Source organism: Pseudophryne corroboree, chromosome 12 (genome assembly GCF_028390025.1).
Source record: "Pseudophryne corroboree isolate aPseCor3 chromosome 12, aPseCor3.hap2, whole genome shotgun sequence".
Taxonomy (NCBI): Eukaryota; Metazoa; Chordata; class Amphibia; order Anura; family Myobatrachidae; genus Pseudophryne; species Pseudophryne corroboree.
In genome coordinates, this window is record NC_086455.1 from 16096968 (window position 1) to 16110261 (window position 13294).

Genomic DNA, 13294 nt, shown 5'->3' on the forward strand with positions numbered 1-13294 from the left:
TTTAATCTGGAGGTAGGACTTTTATCATCCATCTTCTGTGTGGTTTAATGAAATATGAATGACCTGATTTATGGACTATTCCAAGATTTCTCTGTGCCTGAGCTATGGCATCACCACGCAGGAGACCACGCGCTTTTGGAGAGGTCCTGGTGAAGAAGGAGGGGCCCAGTGTTGATGAGCTGCGCAAAATATATTCACGTCACTCCCTAGAGTTTGAACTGCAGATAATATTATCATTACATCAATGATGTTCCAAAAATATTGATCGACTAATGAATAATTTATTTGCCTTTTGAAGTCTGCTGTGAGAAGTATATAAAAATATATTTCTGTTGCACCTTGGCATTCACTGAATTAATAACACGTAATAACAATGGCAAAAAAAAAGTTTTCAAGACATTTAACATACAAAGGTGTCCATTTGGAAAGTGGATCAGTATGTCTGCCAGGAATTATTGGCCAACCTACGCACCTATCAGGCCAGTGCACAGTAATCATCTGATTGGATTGTGACTTCTGTGACTTTTTGTTATTGTTTGTGTCTCTTGGGCCTGTATGGGGCGGAAGAAGTTGATTCTTAAAGCCATGTAATGCCTTACCCCATCCTTTCTATCACCCTGTTCTCCCTGTCCTTCCACAACATTCGAGGATGACTTAAAATATAATATCTGAATTTGTAGTTATTTTTTTCTGAATTTGTAGTTATTTTTTTCTGAATGTGTAGTTATTTTTTTGCCAACAAATACTGTAATAAAATGCATAATTGACACACAGAACTAAAGCAAGAAAAATATAAACTTTAACCTACAACTACTGTTTGAAGCTTTTTTAATCATAAATTTCCCTACTGAACACAATGTACAGTTTTTATAATGCAAATTTAAACTTTCCCAAATTCAGCGCCAAGATTTTAGAAAAAATTTTTTGTGTGTATATATTTCTTAAAAAGTCTGTTACCACTGAACTAGTTCAGGCAATGGGGGGGGGGGGAATCTTGCTTTCCCTCCAGTTTGATTTAGCCTGTATAATTAACTTGTTTTCCGCTAGAACGGCTCTGTAAGAGAACTTTTTATTTCAGTCTCTGGAAGCGACATTTGACCAGAGGTCGCTCCCTGCTGAGACAGATTGGGTTTTTAATCCCACCCCCCTATGTAAGGGGATTACGCAATTAGAAAATACCATAAAAATAAAAGATCTGGTTGAAGAGAGCCTAAACATTGATGAGAGATATTTAACCCCATTGAATGCCGTTCTCTCTCACACTTAATGGGGTTAGCTTGTAATTTGGAGAGCATGATTTAAATATAACGTTAGTCTAGTACAGTGATTGATGCTGGTTGCATAAACTCACAGTCTATATAATAGGCCCTGCACCACCGAATTGGCATAACAATTGCCACTCTTTCAATGAGACTACAATCCAAAGGATTTTACATGCAAAAAAAAAATGTTTTTGGAGATTATAGTCTACTAAAATAAACATAAGAGGTTGTAATATGATTGTACAGTAATTTACAGGCTGTTCAGTGCAGCATTGCTATAATAAATTCAATGCAGGAATAATAATTTCTGCGAGGTGTTTGTATACTGTCTGCAGGAAAGTGTGCTAAAACTCTCACCAACCCTTCCCATTGTTTCCACTAAGCTGTCTAGCTCCATAATAGTACATTTTGTCATATGTAGCTTACAAACAGGATAGGTTGCATTAAACCAGTGTATTCACATAAACGTACACAATGTCCTTATAGTATTGCAATGCAACGTCACAATTTGCCTTTAACCATGAATGAACTGTACTTAAACAAAACCCATTTATATTGCCATCTGGAGAAAAGGACTACACTAAGATGGCGATGTAGCAGACTCGATTACTGGAGGTGTGTTAAGTTCATTCATAATGATAAATGTGATGGAAAATGGGATCGATGCAAAGTCAACGTTAGGTGATGGAAGATAGAATGCCATCCACAGAAAATGGAATGCTCTAGAAGGGCAGAACATACAGTATTTGATCACTACATCGGTCAATTGCACTTTTTTATTTCATCACCTTCATGATCGCACAAATGAGGTTGTCTGTTCTGTCTGCATTGGTGATATTTTCAAATTGATAGTTTTAATTGACTAGTAGCTGCCTTGCATTAAATATGATTAATTCAAACATCTAATATGTAGGAAGGACCAGTAGAAATGTGGACAAATCATAAACTATCATCATCTTTCTTGATTAAAAGGTCTATAGGGTTATTTTTATTTGTAGATTCAAATATAGCACAAAAAATGGAGGTGGTTGACTGTGATATGGAATTAATTTCTGCCTTCATTATTTAATGGAATGTTCTCCAACAGGAATCTCTGTGGCTACCAACTAATTAATATTTGATTGAGTTTTTTCCCCACATTTTCTTACAGTAATAAGCAGAGTAGCATTTACCTATTGTATTTCTCCCAAAAATAGTCCATTTGCCATTTGATGTCCGTATGGTGGAAACCATTCCTAAATGAATCAATGAGAGAGTCACCATGCCATGATTATACCAATGACCTAGTGTTGCCAGTTAAAATATGGCAAGCATAATTATTTGGGAATTTTCTTTACATTTAACTAGGCAGATAAAAAAAATAATAAATTGAAATATATTTTCATTTTGTTTTTTTATGAAGAAAGTTGACTTGTGTATAAATATATGGTAGCAGCAACACAGTAGGGAACTTTCTGGTATCACGGTAGGGAAACTGTGACCAAGTTATATATACCATGTATTATATATGAAGAATTTTTGTAACCTGTTCTTTAAATCAATGCAAGGTGTTAATAAATGTGCATTTAAGAAGGTAATCGATTTCTGTTGTTTTTTTATATTGAAATAAGTTATTTATTGAGTCTCTGTTGGGTGCATACACACGTCTGTGTGTGTGTGTGTGTGTGTGTGTGTGTGTGTGTGTGTGTGTGTGTGTGTGTGTGTGTATACATATATATACATACTCATATATATATATATATATATATATATATTCATAGTGATTTTTACAAATTAAATCTTAACATTCTAGAATGTTCTGTAATACCATGTCTCCTACTGAGTCAAGATTTATTAAATCTGTACTCCCTGTCTATTATCTCACTAAATCACTTTTTATACTTCATAATATGTAGTAAAACATCTTAAATAATAATATCCTTGCATAACCAACACCAAATCTCCCCAGTGGGGAACAAATGGAAAATTTTCATCAAAATGTCTATAATGTAAAAGAAAAGCATACTTTATTTTTGACCGATGTCAAGAAAACCCAGAAAATAATAATAATAATAATAATAATAATAATTAAAAAAAATGCATAAGCCGACAAGACGTTTACAAGTGAAGCACTCAGCCACTACATGGCAACAATTTATTTTAAGTCTAAACCAACGAGTTTGTGATATAGTAGGCAATTAAAACTGTGGTTCATGCTGAGACCACAACCTCTGACTGTACTTGATGTATAGTATATTAAATTACATTGACAATATGAGGAAGTATCCATGCAAGGACTGTCTGTGGATATTATTTTGCTTATCCCATTCACTATTAGAAATTGGATAAGCATATCTGACTAATTAAATATGTTATAACCATTGAACATTAGATAATACAGAATTCAAATCAGCCAATTATTATAAGCTTTTGTGCCATGCACATCAAGGTTTTTTTTTTCAAAATATGTAGCATTATTGACTGGTGCACATGTAACAGTTACTGTAACCCATAGCAACCAAAACAGATATCTGTTTAATTTTCTAATCTATATATATAAAAAAAAAATATATATATATATATATAGCTAGAATCGAATTGGCTACAAAAACTATTTTTTTTTTTCAGTTACCCATTTACCAATTTTCGTAAATGCCATTCATGTTTTCTTAGTTTAAAAGTAGGTGATTATAATAACACATGTACAGTATAGTAACATTTTCTATCTTGAAAACTATATCTTTTTCTTTCTAAAGACATATAGTACCTTCCATTTCCCCCCCTGCATTATTTATGGGGGAAGAAAAAAAAATATTGTTTATACATAAAAGTTGCAATATTTATTGAATCTAGTGAATCTGGCAAGAGTTTTTAAATTAAAATGAAATACAAAAAATTACAGCCAGGTCAATGAAATTTAAGTCACCGTAGGTAAATCTAAAATGGACCTATATGAGCCAAAGTTACTACTTTTAGTTTGGTTCATGGTCAGGAAATGGGGTCGAAGTTCTGTACTACTATCTGGTATTTGGAAATATATATATTTTTCTTTTCAAAGCAAAAAATATTTACACATACAAAAAAAGCCTCATATTTTTTGCTCAAGTAGTATTATAACTGTGAATGTTTTAGCATTTGTATGCTATTCTACATACCCTAAACTAAAATGTTTAGTTGATGCAGTAGTTTTTGAGCTGGGTTTTGGCTGTAATGGTTTGCTGCTCTGCTTTTGCTTAGGTTGTGTATATAAAAAAAAAAAAACAACCTGTGAGTGACAGACCCACGCGTGCATGCTGCATTGTAATTATTTTGAGGGGGAAAAAATAATTGCATTACATCAAACATCTGAATATTGAGTTTGCCTTGAAAGATGATAGAAAAAAACCATCTAGCCAGGCTTGCTCGTCATATTCTCTTCCACTTTTGATTCCCTGGTTTGTGTGTTTTTTTAATCCTAATCTTTCATTTGCTAATTCGGCCATTTGAAAGGCAACAGTGGGAGATAAAAAAAATTCCTGTAATCAGAAACAGGATATGTAAACCAAGGATTATATAAAGGAATCTACCATAAAAGTGTCCACAAATGACCCAGTTTCGAGATAAGCAGAGAGGTTAAATGCAGATTGTTGGCAGTAGAATGTAGAATGTTAGCCAGTAGTAAAAAAATGAGCAGGAACTTTTGCAATCCTACAATTTTGTAGGAACCAAGGTGATCAGGAAGCAATGTATGGAAAAAAAAGATGTACAGCAATGAATATTTTAACCTATCTCTTTCTGACGGGGCAGGGGGAAAGCAATGTCTGGCATCTCGCTAGATGTGTGAGTTCAAAAATAATAATCTTAAGGTGACAGACATCTAGTTTGGCCTCCTAGTGCAACTAACCAGTCATTTTACACTATCTTATTTCCATGTTTTAATTATTTGCAGTGATAGGAGTGTGTGTGGTTGTAGGAAGATGGCAGCCATCATACTAAAGGGTCTGTTTCTGTAAAAGCATTTAGCCCACCTAAAGGTCACAAAAATTCCCATCGGCCTTCAACTACACAGCATGCCAATGCAGTCTTGATTTCATTAATGGATATTCACTTTTGACCGACATATGATGAGGATTTGAACCAATGCTTTACAGAGGTCTCTGTCAGACATTTTTAATACACCACCTGGACAAGAATGAGGTAATAGATCCCTATTTTAGACCTCACGTTAAATGTTTCCTTTTTGATATCAAGTCCATGTGCGAAGTTGTCTCTCTCCTGACTTTTGGAACTAAGGGGGTCTGTGTACTAAGCCTTGGAGAGTGATAAAGTGGACGGAGATAAAGTACTAGCCAATCAGCTCCTAACTGCCATGTTACAAGCTGTGTTTGAAAAATGACAGGAGCTGGTGGTTGGTACTTTATCTCCGTCCACTTTATAAGACCCGTTAAAAGTTTTGAACAATGCGGAACATCTCTAATCCTTGAATGGTGGCTACAGAACATATTTTTAGGAAGGCTCCAATTAATCACAGATATCAATGAAGAGGAACCCAATCTGATTATGAAGGTTGTGTAATCCCCGGCGTGCTGGAAATTGTTGATTGCATTTATAAGTGGGCAGTGAAACATTTCCGAGTACAAACAAATATTTATAAACCATTTAATGCAGAAAAAAAAATATGGAGGATTGGAGCACTGAACATGGAATCATTTGTAGAAAACAAATTATTACTTCATTATGGTTTTTTCCATATTCCTGTGAAAATACACTCTGCATATTATTACTGTATCATTAGCAAAAATTAATCAATTATGCAAAAATTGTATATATGATCAAACCGTTAAATCCCCTGTCATTAATAATTATAAATACAACCTTCAAATTCAATTGTCACTACTGATACTTTTTTTAAAGAAAATAAAAAAAAAATTGTATATGTATATAGACATAAAAAAGAATTATATTTTCACAAGACTTGAAAGGGTATCACAGACATCCTGAATGTTTTCTCATCTCTTTATAAAAAAAAAACCCACTGAAGAACATCCAATCTCATGAGACACAATCAATCATTGGGTTTTAAAGTTGAGTTCTCTGACACTGGGGTCTGCCGCCTGTTCAGTGCATTGTCCAGTGGGGTCCAAGGAAGAGCTGATGGTTGGCTTAAACAATGACAAAAATGTCTGACTTTAACATCCCAGAGAAATAGAATTTAGACATAAAAATCGGTGCTTTGACATGGAAAGAGTTAGGACGGACACTACACAAAGAAGTGCAGTGTGTTTCTATATTCACGCCTGAAAAGAAAAAAGGTTGACTACTAAAAGAACTTAATACATGTATAAAGCGAGTCTTAGACAGTATAGAGTTCATTTTATTATCTACTCCTTAAGATATTACCGGATGACTTCACATTTCATCATAGAAATACACGTGATATTTCTCTGAAGATCTTTATAACAAACCATTAAAAGTTCTTACTGATCTCTTAATCTTACTTGAATGTTAATGAATGAATAAAAAAAAGGTTCTTCACTCATAAATGTCACGCACTGTCACTCTTTCTTCCGCCACACTTTCACAAACATGAGCTGCAAAATAAATGTTTTCCTTAAGTCGTGTAGAGAGGTACCAGTGAATAGTTCCTATAACTATGTCGTACTGATGGAATCAAAACTGTGTATCAATGGTGTTTTTAGGGGCACCAGCCACGTAATAGTCATTTACTGTTTGATAATAATGAATGAAACCTGTAGATTGCTACAACATTAGCCAACTTAGCCTCTATTCTTTAAACATATATAATAATAATAATAATAATAATAATAATAATAAATATAATAATTTAGGGGGTTGTTAGTTTTCCACCCCATATTCCCATGGATAGATATCATGTATGTTTCTCACAGTTGAGAGATTTGCGGTGTTATCTGTAGAAATTGTATCTGACATGTATTGTATCTCTTTGTGTTGGCTAGTCCGGCCCAGATTTCCTCCAATGTAGAGTTGTCTTCAACTTAAAGAGAACTTAATAACACGTTCTCTGAATGTGGGCAATCAGCGGTAGGATAAATGGGCCTAATCATTCTCAAAAGGTAAAACAACCGCACTAACCAACAGCTATTGATTTCAAATCAGTTACTTTTATCACTTCAAATCAATATCCGCTGATTTCCTCTGCAGGAAAGCTCTGTACTTGATGAAAAGTCAGAGGAAGGCAGTCACGTCAAGGCATGGTCAAGGTACCCATTACAGTTATTTGCCTTTGTTTGTTTAGAATGCCCAATAGATTGCAAATCAATTCATGTACGCTACTGGTTGAATGGTATGTTTTTAGAGGGTTCACTCATCTGTCAACCTGCTATGTTGCTTATTTAACCAGACCATTTTGCCAGCTATAAGTGAAATCCCAAGCATAGGACTAATGCAACAGAAGCCGGATTCTTTCATGTTGGTGAATGCAAAGTCTTGTCGGAAACAAGCCTATGTCCGATTAACATAGACCCACCCCTGCCACCTCCTTCACTATGGCAGGTTCAGTCCCAACCCCTCTGGTGAGCTCTTAGCTCCAATAATCCCACAATAAGAGGTTTCTGCGCTTGTTATGACACCCTGCGAAAGCTGTGGAGAGCAATCTTTTCTTTCGCCTTGTCCTCCAAGGCCAGCCGGTGGCCTGAATGCAAGGTTTTTTTGTGCCTGTGTGTGCCTAACTAATTGAGCTGGAGGGTTTCAGTCTGGATGACTTTCAATAGGCCTTTTGTTGCTGTTTGCTTTCCGCGGAGATGATGGTGTGCCTCATTTTCTTAACCCTCCAACTGGAAAGGAGTCTCCAGGCAGACTCGAGGTTAGAGCAGAAATTAAACATGCAACGCAACAGCAGCAATTACAAATATAAACCATATACAACATGATGTAAAAATTGCAAACATACAAAATACTGAAAAAAAACCAATTCCACAAACTTTCAAGACATAATATTGACAACAGATACAGCCCATCCACCATGTATACCCTTGTAGCTTAATACATGCTAATTTCCAGGATAGGTTGGTCCTCAGGCATTGATTTAGTTACTTCACAGTAGATTTTTATCTGTAAGATCTCTTTCAAGTCTTTGTAGTGTACTACAAATTCCGGAAGCTATGAAGAAGTCTTACGCATCTTAGAAAGGTCTGAAGACTTAACTCTTCACAACATGTAAGAAGAGACAATGTTTGCTCTGGACTTACAAGTTTCTAAGACTACACTGTATTTAGGAGCAATCAGCCAACTATAAAAGTAACTGATATAAGTACTATTAAGCTTTCATATGATGTTTGCAGGGAGATGTATCAAGCCTTGGAGAGAGATACAGTGGAGAAGTTGCCCAGGGCAACTAATCCACTCCTAACTGTGATTTCAAAGACCATGCTCAAAAAATGACAGTTGGAAGCTGATTAGTTGTCCATAGCACATCTCCACGTTATCTGTCTTCAAGATTTGAGCAAGCTGTCCTTCAGTGTAGATAGGAAGAATCATATTTAACATTTTGTTGTGATAGATCAAACACATATCAATGCACATATACACAAAAATAACACTTTTTGATAGGATAGATTGATCAAGATAAAATTGGACAACCCAAGTGTTTGATTGGTTTATACAGGTTTATTCACTTTGTTACTAAATAACACTCAGTTTGGTGCCAGAGGCGTAAGTTCATACTAGGAGTCCACAGGCGAGATAGTTGTTGGTGCTCCCCCACTCCACTCGCATTCACTACCAACACCCCATCCCTGCAACACCCAGACACACACTCCCTTCAAGGGCGCCGAGATGGGGGTTGGGTTTGGGTACTAATTACTGGGGCCAGGGTGGGTCATCTACTAAGGAGGACATGTTCCTCTCCGTGCATCTACCTATGCCCTCTGTACAGCCACGATGAGGAGGGGATGTTAGGGCAGGGCCAGTTCTTGCCCTTTTGGTGCCCCGGGCGGGACTTAGGGGCGTGGCTTCATACAGGGGGCATGGTCAGTTACGCCCCCTGTACAGAAGAGTAGCGCTGCTGAAAAAAAAATAAAAAAATACTTACTATCCCCACTCCCGACCGCTGCAGACCTCCGCCTGTGCCGCTCCTCTCCTCGGATCTGGCATAGACAGACACTAGAGGTCAATTATGACCCCTAGTGCCTGTGTCAGTCCTACAATGCTGTGCGGTGCGCGATGACGTCATCGTGCACCGTACAGCAAAGGTCCTCTCCACGAAGGGAAACTAGACGCATAGCGTCTAGTTCCCTTCACTGCGGGGAGCCAGCGGTACCAGCGGGGGACACAGCGGGCAGCGGGGGGCACAGCAGTAGTGGATCTTGCCATGGCGTTGGCGCCCTCCGGAAGGCGGCGCCCCGGGCAAAAGTCCTGCTTGCCCGTGGCAAGATCTGCTACTGTGTTAGGGTGGCGGGAATGTGCACTCAAGAGGAAGTTTCTCCTGCGTCCTGCAGATCACATTCACTCTCTCCCCTACATATTCACTTCCACCACCCCTGCAGCACCCAGGCAGGGAGAGGGAGGACCGCGGTACATGCCCCCTGGGTGCTCTGCTCTGAGCTGCACAAAGCAGAACCTGGAGCAGTGGTGGGGATCAGTGTGTAGCCTTCAGGGTTGGCGTCTGGAGATGACCGCCTTCCATTGTCTCCTAGATTTACACCTCTGATTGGTGTACATGCAATAATAAATATGCTTTTACATAAATGTACCTAGATAGAGGCTACCAAGAATCTCAATACGGGGTTCATTTATCTCCCCCACAATTTCCCCAGATAACTATAATTTGTTATCAGCACCTATCGCAGGAAAAAAAAAAAAAAGATTTTTCAGTGCAATTTAACACGATTCTCTTGTCTATAGGCTAAAATGGTAACACCAGCTATAGATGCCATCAGCTATCAGGGCCATGTTATATAGCTAGGCCTTTCGGAGGTTGGTAAATAGTGAATTTTCACAATCCCTATAGAAAGCTATGAGGACTCCTTCTGTAATTGCAAACAGAGGGACTGCCAGAGATTTCCATTCCCAATTGTAGTCCACGTGGGTGGTAAAGTATGAAAAATTAAAAAAATCCCCAAAAATTCACGTCGACCATATGTTGTGTCTACCATCGTCACGTCAACTATTTGAACCTGGCGACCTTTTGACCAGGTTGACCATTTGGTGTCGACCTATCATCCGGATACCCTTTCAGAGTACAGTCTGATGTTAATGTAAGGTCATTTCCTCCTATCAGATGTAACCATTTGTTTTGCCCCCATCAGTCACCAGCATCATGACGTGTTCCCAGGTATGTACAGTAAGTACATATATCAAGAGGGCAAATTTTCAAACACTGGTGCATGAAGTCACATACACTAGGAGGAGATTTATAACAAGCTTGGAGAGAGCTAAAGTGGAGAGACACAAAGTATCAACTAATCAGCTCCTAACTGCCGATTGGATGGTACTTTATCTCTATCTGCTTTTTCTCTCTCCAAGCTTTGATAAATCACACTAAGAGAAAACATATCAGTAATGCTGCCATTCAAAAAAATTTGCACACCTAAATTTCTCTTAAGGTGGGTACATCGATATTGTTAACAATATTTTTGTGCATATTGGGGGTAATTCCAAGATGATCGCAGCAGGATTTTTGATAGCAATTGGGCAAAACCATGTACACTGCAGGGGAGGCAGATATAACATGTGCAGAAAGAGTTAGATTTGGGTGGGTTATTTTATTTCTGTGCAGGGTAAATACTGGCTGCTTTATTTTTACACTGCAAATTAGATTGCAGATTGAACACACCCCACCCAAATCTAACTCTCTCTGCACATGTTATATCTGCCTCCCCTGTAGTACACATGGTTTTGCCCAATTGCTAACAAAAATCCTGCTGCGATCAACTTGGAATTACCCCCATTGTCTAATGTGTACACACGATATTGTTAACGATGCGCACTCCCACATGTTGTTAATGAGCCCCTCTGTCGTCTGTTCATGCAGTAAAATTTGGACTATATCGCAGGGGCGGATGGGGATGGAAAACCAGGCTGGGAAATTTATGGAAAGAGCCCTAATGGGGGAGCAGTTTGGTCTGTTGAGGGGCTACGGGTCTGTTGAGGGGGGATGGGCTTTGCTGTACTGCAGAGATGGAATGACAGAATGAATGGGGACAATGCAGTGTACTGAGTGAGGTGGGGCCACATGACAACACTCAAAACAGGCCCCACAGACATGTCGGCCTACCAGGAATCTTACCGGTGAAGCCTATGGCTAATCCACCCCTGCTATATTGTCCAAAACTGCATGTACGGGCCAGCGGCGGGGTAACATCACTGAACAACATCGTTGGCAATATCGTTCAGAGTATACACTCTAAATCGGCGACCTGGGTGGGTAGGGAAAACATTATATGATATCGCTCATGGAGCGTATCATCTAATGTGTATTGTGTAGGCACCTTTAGTGTGTCTTGTGATGCTGTGAACAAGCTTAGAGAGGTAAAGAACCACATCCGTTTTTTGTTCGAGGTAAAGTATTGAAGAAAAGATGCTCACATACAGACAGATTCTGAGGAGTGGCATAAGGGCCAAGCCAGTGTTTCCATTCGGCTTCATAGAAACATGTAAACATAGAATATGATGGTAGATAAGAACCACTTGGCCCATCTAGTCTTCCCTAAACACATGTACCGTGCACGCACACACACACGCACACACACACGCACACACACTAGGTTTAAGCACATGGAGAACATACAAACTCCACACTGTGGAATTTGAACCCATGACCTCAATGCTGTAAGGCAGTAATGCTGACCATTATGCCATCCGTACTGCCTACATGTGGGAGTGATATCTCAAAACTATTTTGTGGCCTGGTGTTTTCTAACATTTTACAGCTTGCAAGCAGTTATCTGTCCTGAATTCATTCCAATTTTGTTTATTTTCATATCAACATTTACTGAACTGAGACTTTCTAAAAACATAAAAAGAGGTCTATCCAAATTCTTGCTTTCAACATCCTAGACCCAGTCACTGGGATTAGAATAAACCTTTGAAAAAAAAAATGATTGAAATTTGTAACAATTTTCGGTCATTTAAAGGTCCATGGTTTATGTTGGCATTGGCCATCTTTTGGAATTGTTCAAATTAATTTTGTTGTATTTTTTCGCAAATATGGCGTTAAAAAAAATCATTGAATTATGCAGTTAGATATTTTTAATAAGTGAAGGAAAGAACACAGATATTAAGATCCGTGGGGTAGATTTACTAAAGCTTCTCAAAAAGGAAACGTGGAGGTGTTTTTCTTAGCAACCAATAAGGTTGCAGCTTTCATTTCCTAGACTGAACTTTCTAAATGATAACTAGAATTTGATGGTTTGCTGTCGGCAATGCTTCCACTTTTCCTTTTATAGAATATTTAGTCAATCTACCCCATATCTCAAACTGGATTTTTCTGTATCATTAATAAAAACAAAAATGAAAGTTTGGATCTGACGGATTTAATCTGTTTTATATTTGTATGGGGATTAGTAATATGGCAAACATTTCCAAAGGGTGACTGAATTAATAAAAATCAGTTTGTTCAGTCCAACATTTAACCCCATATATTTGCAACCCATCCACCCAACAAAAAAAAAATGAATATGGGCAAGAATCAAAATAAAATTCTGATCTGTAGCATGTGCATAGTTAACCTATGGCCGTCTTCCAGAAAGAAAAATACTCCTTTTGTTTTATGTCTACATTTGGTTTAGTGTTTATGCGGCATCCGGACTTGAGCTTGGGCAGTTGGTCTCATCCATCTTTTGCAGAACAAATAAGCTTTGTACAACTGGCAGATGCAGGGAGACTCGACCTTAACATATACCGGCATTTGCTGTTTATAGACTCGTAAAAAGACCAATACATTTCTGCTTATGTTAAAAAATAACAATACAAACAGCAAAAATGGGGTATAAATAAATCTATCTATCTATCTATCTATCTATCTACATACACACATATATATATTATATATATATTGTAAAATAAATATTTTTACAACTCATCTTCACTACAGT